This window comes from Triticum urartu, chromosome 4A (genome assembly GCF_056163025.1).
Source record: "Triticum urartu cultivar PI428250 chromosome 4A, HENAU_Tu73, whole genome shotgun sequence".
Taxonomy (NCBI): domain Eukaryota; kingdom Viridiplantae; phylum Streptophyta; class Magnoliopsida; order Poales; family Poaceae; genus Triticum; species Triticum urartu.
This window is the reverse complement of record NC_141876.1, coordinates 586350480-586368709: the sequence shown is the minus strand read 5'-3', so window position 1 is coordinate 586368709 and position 18230 is coordinate 586350480. Positions and strand designations below refer to the sequence as shown.

The 18230-nt window shown below is 49.1% G+C and overlaps 1 pseudogene; it reads left to right on the top strand.

The window, feature by feature from the left end:
• The first annotated feature begins 6339 nt into the window (after positions 1-6339).
• The window catches only part of LOC147976867 (uncharacterized), a 37341-nt pseudogene continuing 25450 nt past the window's right edge, over positions 6340-18230 (top strand).

The window sequence follows — 18230 nt, the reverse complement described above, 5'->3', positions numbered from 1 at the left end:
GACTCCTCGCGACACTGTGCTTCAGCGACCACCACCGATGTCACTATCGTCGTACTGGACATCCCTGACCTCGCCGTAGCTTCGCCTAGCGCCCCCTCTTCGCTGCTCTCGTGCCCTCTGCCACCTACCAGAATATCCCCTGCTCCTCCCCCTCAAGGTCCAAGACCCACGTCGGCAATACCAACCGGCCAAGCCGCGCTGTCACTACCGTCGTACCGGGCATCACTAGCCTCGCCGCAGCTTCGCCTAGCACCCCCACTTCGCTGCTCTCGTGCCCTCTGTCGCCTACCAGAATATCCCCTGCTCCACCACCTCAAGCTCCAAGACCCACGCCGGCAATAGCAACCGGCCAACCCGCGTGAACTGATGTTGACCCTATGGTGGGTCCCATGGCCCACTTGTCAGGATAGACAGATTGTGAGAGAGTTTCCCAAATTTTTCTTGTTGGGGTCCGCATGTAAGTGAGAGATACAGGGAAGGTGATAAAGTGGGAGTATTTTCTTTTTTAAAAGGGTAGATCCCACACGTTAGTGGCATATGCACTGATACGTCTCCAACGTATCTATAATTTTTTATTGCTCCATGCTATTATATTATCTGTTTTGGATGTTAATGGACTTTATTTTACAATTTTATATCATTTTTGGGACTAACCTATTAACCGGAGGCCCAACCCAAATTGGTGTTTTTTTGCTTATTTCAGTGTTTCGCAGAAAAGGAATATCAAATGAAGTCCAAACGGAATGAAACCTTCAGGAACGTGATTTTCTCAACAAACGTTATCCAGGAGACTTGGAGTGGGCGCCAAGAAACAATCGAGGAGGCCACGAGGCAGGGGGGCGCGCCTACCCCCCTGGGCGCGCCCTCCACCCTCGTGGGCCCCTCGTTGCTCCACCAACCTACTTCTTCCTCCTATATAAGTCCACGTACCCCGCAAACATCCAGGAGCACCACGAAAACCTAATTCCACTACCGGAACCTTCTGTACCCGAGAGATCCCATCTTGGGGCCTTTTCTGGAGCTCCGCCGGAGGGGGCATTGATCACGGAGGGACCCTACATCAACTCCATGGCCTCTCCGGTGATGTGTGAGTAGTTTACTTCAGACCTTCGGGTCTATAGCTAGTAGCTAGATGGCTTCTTCTCTCTCTTTGGATCTCAATACAAAGTTCTCCTCGACTCTCTTGGAGATCTATTCGATGCAATCTTCTTTTGCGGTGTGTTTGTCGAGATCCGATGAATTGTGGGTTTATGATCCAGATTATCTATGAACAATATTTGATTCTTCTCTGAATTCTTTTATGTATGATTGGTTTATCTTTTCAAGTCTCTTCGAATTATCAGTTTGGTTTGGCCTACTAGATTGATCTTTCTTGCAATAGAAGAAGTGCTTAGCTTTGGGTTCAATCTCATGGTGCTCGATCCCAGTGACAGTAGGGGAAATGACACGTATTGTATTGTTGCCATCGAGGATAAAAAGATGGGGTTTATATCATATTGCATGAGTTATTCTATTCTTATCAACTTAGTACTCTAGATGCATGCTGGATAGCGGTCGATGTGTGGAGTAATAGTAGTAGATGCAGAATCGTTTTGGTCTACTTGTCGCGGACATGTTTCCTATATACATGATCATACCTAGATATTCTCATAATTATTCGCTTTTCTATCAATTGCTCAACAGTAATTTGTTCACCCACTGTAACACTTATGCTATCTTGAGAGAAGCCACTAGTGAAACCTATGGCCCCCGGGTCTATTTTCCATCATACAAGTTTCCAATCTATTTTATTTTGCAATCTTTACTTTCAATCTATATCCTAAAAATACCAGAAATATTTATCTTATTATTATTATCTCTATCAGATCTCACTCTTGCAAGTGGCCGTGAAGGGATTGACAACCCCTTTATCGCATTGGTTGTGAGCTTCTTATTTGTTTGTGGAGGTATGAGGTAACTCGCGTGTGGTCTCCTGCTGAATTGATACCTTGGTTCTCAAAAGCTGAGGGAAATACTTACACTACTTTACTGCATCATCCTTTCCTCTTCAAGGGAAAACCAACGCAGTGCTCAAGAGGTAGCATGCACACAAGGGCAACCATGTCTATCAAACCTCTCTATGACAGTCAAATCCCTTTGACTAGACAGAAATGACATGGGAGGGTATTTCAATAAGGGCTTCTGACGGAAGAGGGGCAAAGTTGAGCAAATATTTTCTTTTAGAGGTGAAGATGAGGTCGGGACAACGTTGGGGGGGGGGGGTTGGAATTGACCCTCAAAATAAACTAGAAAGCATGGACGGATCCAGGAATCTGGGATAAGGGGCCAATCAAATAGGTAAAGGTCGGATGGGGTAAATGGACGAGGCGTTTTAGCTCCCAGGCTCAGATGAGCCCGCGAGTGAACAAAAATTCGCTAAAAATACTAAATAAATTCAAACAATTCAGAATTTTTTGTGTGGAGAAAGATGACTGAGTATGTGATGTCCATGCCAAATTTCAAAGAATTTGGATATCTGAGTAGCTCTCAGCAAAGAAGACAAATTTGGGGTCTGTGAAAAAGTTTACTGTTTGAGCATTGTTTGAACCCGACTTTTTTCCTGAGAGCTACCCAGATGTCCAAATGTTTTGAAATTTGGTACGCACCTCACACTCTTAGTCATCCTACTTCATAAAAAATATTCAGATTACTTTTAACCTTTTTAGTATTATTTTTGAATTTATTGTTCACCGGGTGCAAATGAGTCCGGGCTCAGAATTGGATATTCAGGGGCCACTACATAATATCTAGAGCATTTGAGCTAACAACAGAGGGGTGTTGTCAAAAAATAAATTATCATGGGATGAACTCTCTCCCTGCTAGCAACGTTGCGAGCGACATCATGTTTTAGTCTGTCATAAGAGTTGTGTATTTTTAAATCTTATGTCTTATATTTTTCTCATATTTATTCTTTCAATGCATAATGGATAATATTTTAAGCATCAATACATGTCTGAAGGTGTAACATAGACCATTAGTTTGTATGTGAACTAATAGTTATGGTGTTAATACATAGAACATTAATAAAGGCACAACAACTACCAAAGGAGCTGGTACAGGTCATGGCCTAGCTCAAGGATTCCGAGAAGGCCACTTATAGGCGCCGGTGCGCCGGCTCAGTTTTGGGCCGGTCGCACCATCAGCGTCCGATCAAAAAAACATTAATCTACCCTAAAAAACAAACATTAATCGCATGATGCCTTCCTTCCTCTCAACGTATTCTTCCAGGAAAAAATCCCCATCGCGCCGCCATTAAGGAGCAACACGCCCGGCCTCCAAGCGCCGCCCGCACGTTTCTCGCATGTCGCTGCCCTCGACACCGGTCGCCGTCGCTGCCCTTGTCGCCAGTCCCTGTTGCCGCCCTCGTCGCCGGTCTCCGTCCAAGCTGTCGGTTGTCGGCTTCATGCATGCAGCAGCCCATGGCGCTCCCATGGCGACGGCCATAGCTCCGGTGTGATGGCCGCAACTCCGCAGCCAGCCATCCTCATCACCGATTGCAGCATCAAAATGGCACTGCCGCATTGCTCACAGCCCAAGAAATGGTGGTAGAAAAAACCTGTGCCGGTTCCAGCAAAACAAGCACACGGTGGAAGCAATAAAATGGGGCACTGGTTCCAGCAAAAAACACGCACACGGTGGAACCAAAAAACATAAGACACTGGTTCCAGCAAAAACACGGTACAGTGGAAGCAAAATGAGATACCTGTTCCAGAAGAATCAAGACGGTGGTAGTGAAAAAAAATTGTCGTTTCCAGCAAAATCCAAAAGCAGTAGTAGCAAAAAAATGGGGGTGGTTGTAGCAAAACACAAACTGGTTGCAGCAGCACCATCGGGTCGTAGTCACCACTGCCGTGCGATGGCCCCCTTGGTTGCAGCAAATCTTGTCGCCGGTGGTAGCTTTCCTAGTTCCAGCTGCAGCAAAATCGCAGCAATGTCGTCATCGCCACAATACCACCATCGCCCCCCTTGTAACAAATCTGGCCGTCGGTTGTAGCATGGCCGGTCACTCGTTGTAGCATGGCCAGTGTGTGGTCGTAGCATGGCTGTGCGGCGACAGATTTGGGAATATGCCGTGCCCATGGCCAAAGGTGGCGAGAAGGAAAGTGGTGGATGACCATGGCGCCCACCCAAGGAGCTCGCCGGTGTCGACTCCCCGTTCATGCTACAAGGAGTCCACCCAAGGAGCTCGCCGTTGACGACCATGGGGCTCGCCCAAGAAGCTCACGGGCGAGGTACAAGATTGGAAAGAGGAGAGAAAGTATAGGATGTGTTATTTTGGGTTGGGGGAATGAATGGACGAGAGGAGTCCATGAGAAGATAATGCATCGCAGGGGATAAGCTGTTGTATAGGAGACAGACACGTTGTGAGATGACCGGCCGAGTCGTTAGCCGGTCAACCATCCACAAACATTTCCCTTTCGAGAAGGAGGTCGAGCGTGGACGAGAACATGTTTTAATGGTCGATGGAATCTTGTTGCTCTGATGGCGCTCCTTTCCCCTCCCCTCACCCTTCCCCCCTCCTCGACCCCGACCCCGGCGCCTCCGGCCACGGCTGGTGCCATCCCAGTGGAGCTCCTTCCTCCACCGCCCCTCCCCCTCCTCCCTTTCCCCTGTCCGCATGGTGGCCTCGGTGTTGCCTCGCGGTCGCGATCTCGGTTCCCATTTTGAGGATCTTGGAGATGACGAGATCTACTCTTCTGATGATGACGATGGCCCCTCCCATGGCTCCCCGCTCCTTCTGTCGGCTCTCAAGGCACCGACACATCTTCGGAAATTTGCCCCTGGGGCAGGGGCAGGCTGGTGCTGTCGCCGGAGCTCGCTTCTGGCTGACAGCGTGTTGGGCGCCGCTGGTGCAAATCTGGTAAGTTTTCGTTCCGTTCCCTGGGTCGTGGCGTCCTTGGTTCCTCGCCATCTGTGGTCGCGTCACCGGCCCCATGGTTTTCTCGCTAGGCTCTGATGGTTCCGTGGTGGTCGTGCCTACCTTGTGCTCGCCGTCGGCGCTGGATTCGCCTGGCTCGTCGGGGGCTGGGGCTGCGGCGGTCAAGCAAACCCTAGATCGGACCGCGGTTAAGGTGGATGGTGGGCCCTGTGGTGCGGTGGGCTTGGCGCCTCCTGGGCCTCCCTCAGCTCCTTTTCTTTGTTTGTTGTCTTGCTTCCCCCCTCCTGCCAACCCCTCCTCCGCGGCCCACTCGTCGGGCCCAGTCCAAGCGGGCCTAGCTTGCACTGGTTATATATGGGTGAGGAGGGGGTTTCTTCCCCCCCTTTCTAGGGTTTCCGGCCTCCGTTGCGGATATCTACAAGCATCCCTCCCCCATCCGTCGCTTTCTCAGATCCACTCCTCCTCCGCCTCTTCTCCTCTTCTTCGCTGAGATCCTCTCCATGGACAAGTCTAGGGCATCTTCGAGTGAGGCCATGTCACATAGCAAGCGCCGGCGTGAGGTTTCACCTAGCCATGGGGCGGATCTGGAATATGAGGCCGATCTCCGCTCCAAGCTTGAAGCTGAGCGATCAACGCATGAGTAGGTGGCCTGCGACCGCGAGGCTTGGGCGGTGGGGCCGGAGTGGCTCCAACGCGACGAGCAGGCACGGGCGACAGCCGGATCTGGACCATTGGCGTCCGGATCTGGTGCTGTGGGCTCGTCTGCGGCCGATCCATGGGAGGTGGCGGCCTCGAGCGGGCTTGTTGGCTCTTCTTCCTCGGGCCCGCTTCCTGCTGAGGCGCGGGGTCTGGCAGCCCCAGCGCGGCAATCTCAGCCCTTTCTGTCCTCCTCCGTGCTTCTTCTCGGGCTCGTCGTCGTCACAGTTCAAGCCTTGTCGTTCCACGGCTTCTGGCCCTGCCTCGACGGGGTTGGGGGACGGCATCCTGCCTCCTCCTCCCCCGCCTCCTCCCCGCTAAAATGCTAACCCCCAAACCCTCCGGCCTCCCTCACATGCTTTGCTTGCCATTAGCTAGGGCACTTCCTGTCCAGATGCCTCAACCCCCCATTTTTCTTGATATGTAGATGTGAGGGGCATTTGACAATGGACTACCAGAACTGCAGCAAGCCTCCAACCTTTTTCCAATTTGGCACGGGCCTCCCTGGCTGCTCCTTCTTTGCACTGTACAGTGATCTTCCCTTGGTCGTTGCGGCCCCGTCATTCTCGAATGTTTCTATTGTTTTGGTCCAGGACCAGAAGATTTCCCCGCAGACCTTGTTGGAGGGTTTGTGGATCTGGAATGAGGGAGGTTTGGATTGGCAAGTTCGCCAGCTTTCTCACCATGAGTTCGCTGTTGTATTTCCCTCCAAGGAATGTCTGAAGATGATCTCGTCATGCACAAGTTTCACCCTCCCCTACAACCAGATGGTGGTGTCTGTTAAGGTGTCCACGTGCGGAGCCAAAGCGATGGGATTGCTCTCCCACATCTGGGTGCTGGTAGATGATGTCCCAGCTGGGTTACGCTCGACTCCGTTCATGATGGCGTTTGGAGATCTGATTTGCAAGCCTGTTGAGGTCGATCCGGAATCCATATAGAAGATTGGTCTGGTGCGTATCAACGTCTGGTGTGTGGATCCGGTTTGTGTTCGGGGCTCGCTTGATGTTTTCTCTTCCTCTGATGGTGTGCGGCTGTGGGTTCGAGCCAAGGATGCTGAGGCGTTCCTGGCCCCTCCTCCTCCACCTCCTCCTAGTTCTACCAATGCTGATCAAGACAAACAAGGTGTTGGTTTGATGGGTGGGCAGAATCCTAGTGATGGTACTGATCCTCGTTTCACTCAGTCCAAATGGGACAGCCTGGAGCCGGAAGAACGCGAGCTTTTCAAACCTAATGCTCCGGTGGGTACAGCCCAGATGGATGGGGTGGATGCTACTACCAAGGAAGGGATGACCCAGGCGGCTGCAAGACAAGGCAAAAACGTTATCATGAGCACCCCTATCTCGGGGGTTTGCTCCAACCTGCCTCGCCGGCCTCTTTCTCCTTCATTCTCTGGGATTGAAGACCTGCCTCCGTCCCCTCCTCATCCTGCCGAACCTAGCTTGACCACGAAGAATAAGACCTCTGTGAGAAAGTTCTCGGCCAAAAGTAGGGCTTCCTCAGGCTCAAAGCACTCAATGATGGGAATCTGTCGTCGTCTAGACAAGGACATGGGGGCGTCATTTGCTTCCGGCCCTGCCTCGGCCTCTCTTGCGGCTCGCTCCCCTCTGCTCCATTCACCGGTGTCGATGGCTCACAAGGGTAGGCGCATTCGGGACTCCGGCGTGCTTGTGGCTGTGCGGGATGAGCGCCGTGCTGCGGCCAAGGATCTTCCCTCCCCAGGTATGGTGCCTCATTCACCTTCCCCTTCCTCTCCTATTCGCCTTGTTCTGCCTTCGCTTTCGGATGATCATTTATTGCATATTTTATCGAACGTGGGTGTTTGTTTTGAATTTGGTGCTGGTTCTCCCTTGACTATTCTCTCCACCATCAGAGCTAATGAGTTGGCTCAAGCAGCCATTGCCAAGGCCAAGGAGGCCGGCGCGGCTTGGGCTTCTAGGTTTGTTCCTGGACAGGCAAATGAGGGGGTCGTGGACGATGGTTGTGGCCAGTCTATTCCCCTTCCATCCAAAATGGGCACGAGCAAACGTTCTAAATCTTGTGTGGCTCCCTGCAGGTGTAGTCTTCGCATCAAAAACCTATCTTTCAAATGAAAGCTTTGTTCTAGAATATTAGAGGTTTTGGCGCTAGGGGGCGCCAAGACCAAATTACAGATGTTGTCCATGGAGATAACATTGACAGTTTGGGGTTGGTGGAAACCTTCAAAGAATCTTTCTCCCCTAATGAACACTTTGTGATAGTGGGCATGGATAGATTCGATTGGCACCTTCTTCCTTCCTCGGGGCACTTGGGAGGAAAGTGGCATTTTCTAGGAAAGTATTGTTGTACACCATCGACATCTTAACACCTTGTGGAAATTTATGGTGGTTTATGGCCTTGCAGATTATTCGCTTACTGCTACCTCTTGAGCATGCGTTGGTTTTTCCTTGAAGAGGAAAGGGTGATGCAGCAAAGTAGCGTAAGTATTTCCCTCAGTTTTTGAGAACCAACACTACTAGGGAAAAGGCTAGCAGCAGCACGGGTTTTAGGTGTATCAGTAGCGCGAGGAGTGACACTACTAATAAGGCGCTACAGCTAACACGTAGCAGTAGCGTGTGCTCACCAGCGCTACTGCTAGACAAGTGTAGCAGCAGCGTGCTTAATGGAAGCTCGCTACTGCTAATAGCTATAGTGCGCTTCTCATGTGCGCGCTACTGCTACTACCGCGCTGCTGCTAACTGTTCTCCACTCGCTACTACTAATTTTAGTAGTTTTTTGTTTTGTTTTCGGCATATTTGTTTTGTATTTGAACAGGCTTTATAGAAGAATCTTTAGCACATACAAATGTCATCATGATACACATACAAATGCCTGCGAGACCACAAATGTAATCATAGCATATACATACAAATAGTCTCATCATAATCATCATCCAACACAAAGTGGTATCTTGTCATCATCTCGAAAATAGTGATACATGCAAGTCTTGAATACTTGCAACTACAACGTCATCCATCTAAACAAAGGTATACACGAGAAGAGCTATCACTATGAGTGAGAGCGGAACTATGTAGTACATGAGGTGGCGGTTACGAGTCCTCTCTCGCGCTAGCGTGAACCTCAAGTAACTAGCTTCTCCTTCTTGTCTGCTTTTGAAGCGTTTATGGCTGGCGCCCAAGAACCCATTCACTTGCGCCTGACACTCATGCCACTCGTTGTACACCCCCGGAAACTTCCCTTTGTACACGACATAGCACTTCCATCTCGCCATCAAGAAACTAGGTACCTGTTAGAGATGCATGTTCATGAAGAGGATGTACAATCATATATATGCAACAAAATATACTAGAGCAACAGTGAAAAAGAAAGGGTTAGCAACTAGATGCAACATACAGTACGCAAATTAATTAACTAGAGGTACGCATGTCATCGTACGCAAACTAACAAAGTAGCGCTACGCAAGTTCGGCAGGGGCCGTGGACATCACAAAGTTTCATCGCTACAAAAAGTATACAAGTTCAACCGACACATATCATCATCATCGGCATCATAAATCACTAGAAGTTCCATCCTTCCATATCATCGAGGATGGACCCTAGCTTCTTGAACGGCGTGAGGTCTAGACGTTGCATGCCTATGTGAGTTCGGACGTCAGCTCGCGATATAGGCTTGTGGTGGAACATCCCCTTCTCATCGACGACTTCTTTCATGATGATCATCGCAATGTCGCTTTGGATGCGAAAGAAGTCATCTCTAAGTTTATAATCCGCTTCTCCATGAGATTCTAGACACTTGTGGATATGATCATCATTTCTGCTGCTCATGTGAAGCTTTTGGTGATCCGTGTTGAACTGAATCCTGAGATGGACGATGTAGAATCCATCCTTCTTGCTTGGTTTTGGGACATGCATGCAGGAGAAGTTAGTTTTATGCGCGAAACCCATCATCTTGTTCCTTTGTTTCCTGATCTGCATGTGGCCACCTCTAATGCTGAAGCCTTGGAGAGCATCATCTAGAATATTCATTATGTGGGTGTAGTCTTTTTTTCTCGTAGTCTCTGGAAGGGTCAAAATACACAGCGTGGGAGACTTGCGGGTAAAGAACGATAAGGACGGCGTGCCCGTTGCTGCGGGGAAAAGACACCTCAAATTATTCCCCATGAGAGAGAAGGAATGATTGAAATGTACGAAAGGGTTGTCCGGAACTGACTTACTTTGGATGATAAGGCACGAGGACAATTTCCCGGTCCTTATTCTGTACCATGAAGTTTTGGAGGTACTCCCTAGCAGTTTCATGCTCAAAGTCGCTGAGACTCAAGAAAGACTCGTGCATGTAGTACGGATCCGCCACACAGATTTGCGAGACTTCTTCACTCTTCATGACGGAGCTCATATGTAGCGCAAAAAGGCGGACGATTGTAAAATCGAGCTGCCTTATCAGAAACATCTCAAAGATATGGTCAAACCGCAGGAAGAACACCTCCGCGGGTCGTGTCTCGATGTAGCACTTCCCCTCAGGCACACGAGCCGCGTATGTCAGATATCCTGGATCCTTTGAGGCTAGTAGGCTTTTCTCAGTCGACAGCACATGGTCGTGCAGTCTCCTGAGATCCCCTGATAGTGCCTCCAGCGGTTTCAGCGGTAGCATCGGCTCGCCCGTGAGATGGAACATGGCCGCACCTTTCACGGGTACACGCTCTTCAGAATGCATCATCTGGCTGCTTTGTGCTCTGGATTGTTTGGAGGCAGTTATCGTCCCCGATCTCTTCCTCTCCTTTTTCTTGGGCACACCCTCCAGAACCTTCCTTAACCCCTACCCCAGGGTTCCCAGGCTAAGCACTGTACGACCCCCGGCTAGTTGTGCCTGTGTTGAGGCGACATCTTCAGGCGTGTCCTATGAGGAATTCATGAAGAGAGACTTTTTGCAATCCTTCCAACGACCTTCCTGCCCGGGCATATCATCCATATCCTCATTAGCAGGCTGATAGCCCGATTCGTCATATGGTTGACTCATCATATCTATGTCACATTCATACGCGTTTGTATTGAGGAAACCTATAGGGTTGACCTCCGTCTCATCATCCATTCTCTGTTCTACAGGACCGATTACATCAGCCAGTACTATTGCACCCCCTTCATCACGTCGTCCGCTGCTCTCACTCGGCACTACAGGAGCTGGTAATTGCGTAGGCGGGGTGGTGGTCTCCGCACATGCTTGTTGATGTGTGGTTATTGGTGTGCTCTCGGCCGGCTCCAGACGAATAAGATTCTTCGTCCATAGCGGCACCCAACCCTTGCAGCTTCCAATCCGCGGCGGGGTCTCGTCGTCCTCTCCCACATGCTGTACTGGAGGAGGCAACGCCTCGTGCCCCGATTTCACACTGGACAAGCTAACCCTGAAGTGCCCAGCGGGGATCGACTAGTTGTGGAACGTGGGTTTCAAGGGGTTCAATATCATCCCCTTTCCCACGTCGACCTTCTGGCCTTTTATCAAGTAGAGTATGGTGCACGGGGTTTCTTTGCCCTGCAAACACATATGTCTGTGGCATAAAACATCCAAAAGGCAACAAAAATGGAATATTCTATATATATATATATATGTTGGTGCGACATGTAATTACCATGACGGCGTCGAGCTCAGCCAAAGACGAAGGCCCACCTAGCGCGCCACAGACTGAGGACGGGCTGCTATGAGCGGGAGCGACCACGAGAGGAGGCCCGGTTGCGTGAGCAAGTGATGGTGCGGTGTTGTTGTTGTTCATGGAGTTGCTCCCGACGAAACTGGGCATTGGGAAATCATGTACCGTCTTGTCTGGATTTTCCTTCGTCCAGTTGATGATAGTTGGAACCAAGTTAGTAACGAAATCATTTCTACAGGCAGTTACAGCTGCATTAACTGCCTGCTGTAGCAACTCATTTTTCTCCTCAGCTGTTTTTTCCGCGTCCTCAGCTGCTTTTTTCTCGACCGCAAGCTTCACCTTCGCGTTGATGTCCGCCTGACTAAACTTCTTTTTCTGCTTCTTGCCCTCCGCGCCCTCGTTGTAAAACACCTTCCACGTGGCGCCGTCTCCAGCGCCGTGCACATGACCATATTGCGGCCGCTGGCCCAAAGGGAGTCCCTTAAGTTCGTTCAAGGCCCGGTTGAGAGGGGTGTCCCACTTGGGCCTCGTCGGAGAAGTAGGGCTTTCGGCTGCAAGCTGGTGATTCTTCTCCAGTAGTCTAATCAATTTCCTCGTGATCTGGTCCGTGTAAAAAACCTTTTTCTCCTTGTTCCATTTGTAGCGGGCCCTGATGAAGTCACGCTCCAAGGGGTTGGTGAACTTCGCGAAGGGGTCTGGGAGACCCACGGCTTCACGTTTCGTGTCCTCCTTATCCCATACGGGCCTTTTATCGAGGTAGCCACGGCTTCCGAGGCGATGCTTCCCCGTGTTCCTTTGTTGAAGGCTCTTGAATTTCGCAGCCTTAGCCTTGGCTGCCTCGGTAGCGCAAGTGTCCTTGAACTTTTCGAACTCCTCTTCCGTAAGTGTCGGATTTTCCTCCAGAATCATGGACAGGGGTTCCTCGGCCTCAATAGCTCGTTTCACCCTCCCTTTCCAGGAGGCCAAATCATTGCTAAACATGCCCATGGCGTGATTGTTAATCTTTTTCATCTTTGGATCATCCCACAGTTGTTCTATGTTATCATCCCGGTCGGGGAAGTTGCATCTCTTGTGCAACTTTGTTAGGAGCAACTGTGTCAAATGTTCTTTACTCCTTAAGTCATCGTCGTTGATGCTCGCGCATTCCCGTAGGATGCATCCTAATTGGTTCCCATAGCACTTGCGAGGTTCTTCCGGCTCTAATGGCTCAAGCTTGCCAGGTGCCATCTTTGTGATCACAAGTCGTCCAATCCCTAGTTTGTTAGGTTTTCGTATCCTCTGCTTCTTATGCTTCCTCTTTTCGGTAGCGGCATCGGCGCCGGTACCTTCCCCGCCGGTCTCGGCGCCGCCATCGGTGCCGGCACCGTCGGTGTCGATGTCGGCGTCAGTACCATCATCGAGGCTGACCTGCAAACCTTGGTTAGCAGTCAAATAGTCGAGGTACTCTTGTTCACCCTCATAATCCATCTCGTCTGCATCTTGGTCAGAAGGCCCAGTTTCTTCGTTGTTCGACATGTTTCCTATGATTAAGTGTCCTCGTTTATTTCTAAAAGTATTAATAAATGAGAAATGACATAAAAAAGAAATCTATGTACGAGCACTCGATATGCCAACTATGTAGCACAAATCATGCCTTTATTCACGGCAAATTTCGGCATGACCTTTGCTAAAAAATGGACATATCGAGCGCCTGAAATTCACCAGAACAGAAATGAATCAACATTCCGGCGTAACATAGGCTACTCGGATCATTTACCAAAATTGAACCAAAACATCACATGTCCAAATGACATGTTCAAATTCCAAACATGACATGTGCAAAACATGACATATCCACATATCACATGTCCAGTTCAAATTTGCACATAAATTTAGCCTACCTAAATTTGCTTTAACAAGGGATGTTGATTTGGACAATTGCTTAAATGTTGCCTTTTCTTTTAACTACAATTGCTTAACCCTAAATTTCTGTCCTATTTTAAAACCTAGCTAAATTCATAACTAAATAGATAACCTAATTAACCTACTGCCCTAACTAAAACCTAAGTAAATTAACCGAAGAACCCTAGCTAGCAGAGAGGGGGGGGAGTTTATAGAGGGTGCAGGGGCGAGGAGGCAGGCCCGACAATGACCGAGGTTGGGAGGGGAGGAAGGAGAGGAGGGAGGCGAGGGCCGATGGGTCGGGGTCGGGGGCGAGCGCCGGGGTCGGGGGCGAGCGCTAGGGTCGGGGGCGAGGGCCGGGTCGGGGGCGAGCGCCGGGGCGCGGCGGTGCGACGGGGGAAGAGAGAGTGGGGATTTGGGGGGAAAAGAGGCGGGATGAAGCAGGGAGAGTGAGAATTTTGGGTTAAGTGGACGTAGCAGTAGCGCGTTTAGACAAAACACGCTGCTACTACCTTCACTAGCTGTAGCGGTTTAGATAAAACGCGCTGCTACTACCTTCACTAGCTGTAGCGGTTTAGATAAAATGCGCTGCTACTACCTTCACTAGCTGTAGCGGTTTAGATAAAATGCGCTGCTACTACCTTCACTAGCTGTAGCGGTTTTATAAGGAAATCGCTACTGCTAGCTTGACTGTAGCTGTTTTATAAGGAAATCGCTACTGCTAGCTTGACTGTAGCTGTTTTATAAGGAAATCGCTACTACCAGTTTTTCTGATAACATACGGTTGCTCAGCGCTGACGGTTAAATATGTATACAAAATGGGAACATATATATTACATCATTGGACCCATGCATAATAATGGCTAAGTGTGTATACAAAATAGGAACATATATATATATATATTACATCATTTGACCGATAACATACGGTTCCTCAGCACTGACGTTTTCGTTTTTGAGTCAGCTTCTTTCCCTTCTTGTTCGTTGAAGAATAATTGAGCCCCTCATTGTGACTTTGCCTTTTCCATGGAGTATGATTTTTCTTAGGTAATGTAGTATTGATTCTTCTTTTGACGTATACTTCATCATCATCGTCATCTTCCCTCATTGGGTTGCCGTATTGATCATAGTCTTCCTCGTTGACGACTCCATCCATTCCAATGATGTTCCTTTTTCCTCTCCTCATGACAACACGACTGGGATTGCATGGGTCAGTTATGAAGAAGCATTGTGTCACGTGCTTAGCTATACCCATGGCTCGTTTTTGGTGATAGCGTTCACAGTAGCGCTCTTGGCGTCGGGTATAGTCATGGTAGTGAAAATCCAGTTTTCTCTTTCGACATTCTTAGCCCATCTGACACGAAACATCATCGTGTTGTGCAGTCCAGAGTAGTCAAGCTCCCAGATCTCCTCGACCCTTCCATAAAATCATTCAGTTGCGCCGTTGTCGCTGCCGGTCATGCATTCCATCGTCACCCCTGAGTTCTGATCATCACTGTCCATATCTTTGGCCTCAGTGTAGAACGTGTATCCTTTGATATCATATGCCTGATAGGTTACGAGGTTGGGCGTGGGGCCATGTGCTTAGGCGTATATGAGAAATCCGTCCTTAGAGGCCTCCTCCGGGGGATTAGCAATAATATGCTCTTTGAACCAATGCAGGAAAGTGGAGTTGTGCTCTCTAGTAACTTCGGCGTCCGTCCTGCATACCCCCCGGTCACGATACTTCTTTGCGATAATTTCTTTGTGCAGTGCCACGAAAGGATCTACCTCGTCTAGGTTTTGTAGCACTACCAAGTTTGCTCTGTCAAAGTCGCTGCGTTGATCTGAGTATGCCACGTGCAGTTCCCTGCGACTGTTGCAGTGACCTTCTCCTTCGAGCCTCCCATCGTGCTTGTTAACGGGCAAACCAACACTAACACCAGACGGCTGGTCTGCGCCATATAGAAAATTCTCACAGAAAGAGATGCACTCTTGTGTCACATAGCCCTAGACGATGCTTCCATCCGGACGGGACATGTTATGAACGAATCCTTTGATGATCCCATTCATCCTCTCAAACGGCATCATGTTGTGCAGGAATGACGACCCTAGGTCTATCATGTCATCCACAATATGGACACACAGATGCACCATCATGTCAAAGAATGCGGGCGGGAAGTACATCTCAAGCTCATTCAGTATCACAACGATCTCTTCCTGTAGCCTTCGGAGCTAGTTCAGACTGATCGACTTTCGAGAGATGACGTCGAAAAAGTTGCATAGACCAATAAGCGTGTCACGGAGTGCTTGTCCATTATCCCTCTAAGGGCAACAGGTAGTATCTGCGTCATCATCACATGACAGTCATGGGACTTCATCCCACTGAACCTTTTCTTGTCCGTGTCTAGATATCTGTTTATCTTGCCACAGTAATCGGAACTAACTTTGACTCCGTAAGGCACTTAAAGAATTGATCGATCTCAGCCTGACTTAAGATGAAGCAAGAAGGGGGGCAATAATCCTCTTTCTTTATTTTCTTGCCCTTCTTCTCCCGTGCCTCTGTCTCCGTCTCTGTCTCATCTAACATTTTACGGGGCGGCATGTGCAGATCTTCCCTGATTTTCAAATCTTGCAAGTCTTTTATTGTCTTCGGCCCATCCTTGGTCTTATCCGGCATGTTCATCAGTGTTGCGAGCAAGCTCTCAAGGACATTCTTACAGATATGCATTTGATCAAGGCAATGAGGTGTATCGAGTTTGTCCCAGTACTCCAAGTCCTAGAACACAGACCTCGTCTTCCATACCTTCAGCAGCGGCTCCGGCGCCTTTCTCATCGTCTTTCCCGGCGCAGGGCACTCCTTCCAGTTTTTCAACAGCTCATCGATTTCGGCACCGCTCCGCTTACGTGGAGGTCCTCGATGCTCAGCGTGACCATTGAATAGATCTCCATGGTTTCTCCACGGGTCGTCCTGTTCGAGCCATCTTCGATGCCCTATGTACACGATTTTCCCAGAACCACCATCTTTCCTTGAAGTTAGCTGCTGAGACGTCGTATGATCCATGCACCACATGCATCCGCAATATCCATGGCACACCTGGCCTGCCACATATCCGTAACCGAGATAGTCCTGCACTGTAGTGATCAGCACGGCTCTCATGTTGAAATACTTACCTTTGCGGCATCCCATGTCTTGGCCGGTGTTTTCCATAACGTGTCTAACTCCTCATGAAGTAGCCCCAGATACAAATTAATATTATTTCCTGGTTGTTTCGGCCCGTGAATAAGCATGCTCATGTGAATGTACTTCGATTTCATGCACAACCAGGGGGGAGGTTGTACATCCATACAAACACGGGCCATGTGCTATGGTTGGTGTTCTGGTTGCCAAATGGATTCATGCCATCGGTACACGTGCCGAGCACGATGTTCCTTGCATCACATTCAAAATACCAATAGAAGATGTTCAACGCTCTCCACTGGCTTCCATCCTTGACGTGTCCCAGCTTCGGATCATCTCCATCGTCGGGCTTCTTCCTCTCCGCGTGCCAGCGCATTAGCTTTGCTTCCTTGGGATCTACAAAATACCTCTGGAGACGGGGAGTGATTGGTAAGTACCATACCACTTTCTGGGGACATTTCTTCCTGGCCTTCTTGTATCGAGAAGCACTGCACACTGGACAGCTTGTTTTTTCCGCGTGCTCCTTCCGATAAATTATGCAATCGTTGATGCATGCATGGTATCTAACGTGTGGCAGATCAAGAGGGCACATGATCTTCTTGGCCTCATCAACTCTACTAGGACATAGATTACCCGCGGGAAGAACATCCTTTAGGTACTTGAGATGCTCATCGAGGCTAGTGTCGGTCCATTTGTTTTTAGCCTTCGTCTTCAGGAGTTGGAGCGTGAAACTCAAGCGGGTCACCTCAGGATTGCAACCATCATACAATGGAGTGTTCGAGTCTACCACTAGTTGCTCCAGCTTAGCCTCCTCTCTAGAAGCAGCACTCTCAGTACGATTGAACTTAGTACGATTGAACTCTGCTGCGTGGAGTCCATGTCATTCTCTCCGCAGCCATGTCCGGCCCCTTCTCCACCGCCATGTCCGGCCTCTTCCCCGCCGCCATTATCGATCATCTCTTCGTCTTGCCCCGTGTCATCATTGCCTGCCCCATCGGCATCCTCAACATCATCATCCTCATCTTCAATTATCCACCGAGTATAGCCATCCATGAAACTAGTCATGAGCAGGTGCGCTTCGACACGACCATCGTCATGGGGGTCGAGCCAAACTATTCCTTTGCATTTTCGACACAGACATAAAACCTCTGTCCGGTTATTTTCTTTCATGTCCTACATCACCGACCGCAACCACCTGTCCACCATCGTTCCATTGACCATCGTCAACTCTGCACGGTAATAATAAACAAATTGATTATAAAAATGCGTGCATGCATCAAAGTCATACAAAAATTCGGCATGACCTTCCTTAAAAATAGGACATATATAGATATAGAGTTAGCCCGGAATTCGCCGAAACAGAAATAAATCGACATTTCGGCAAAACATAGGCAACTCAAAGCACAATTTGGCATCAATTCATGCCACACACACACTTTCCATAAACATATCACACACAGATAAACATATTTCCATTTTGCAAAATCATGAAATTTGAATCACCTATATCTCGAGATCGAGCACACGGTGAAGATGATGATGTAGGGAGATCAAAAGTGCACAAAGCTCTTCTTGACAAAGATAGATCTAGTTAGGGGGAAAATAGGTCACTTAACTAAATGCTACATCTACCTAGCTACCTAATTTGGGAGGAGACAACTTCAACTAGTGGAGGGGGAAGGAAAAAGAGAAAGGAGATGCATTAATGGAGGTGGTGTAGTTAGCTAGGAGTAATGAAGAGAGAGAAAGGTAGGTAGAAGAGGGAGAGTAATGGGGGAGAAGTATTGAGGAATAAGAAGAGTGAGAGTGGGAGAGGTAGGGGAAAGGGAGAGGAGGGGGAGGGGAGGGCGGGTGGGGAAAAGGTGCTGGGTGCGGATTAGCAGTAGCGCGGGACATAAAACGCACTGCTGCTAAGAAAGTAGCAGCAGCGCGCTTTTGGTACAAGCGCTACTACTAACCGG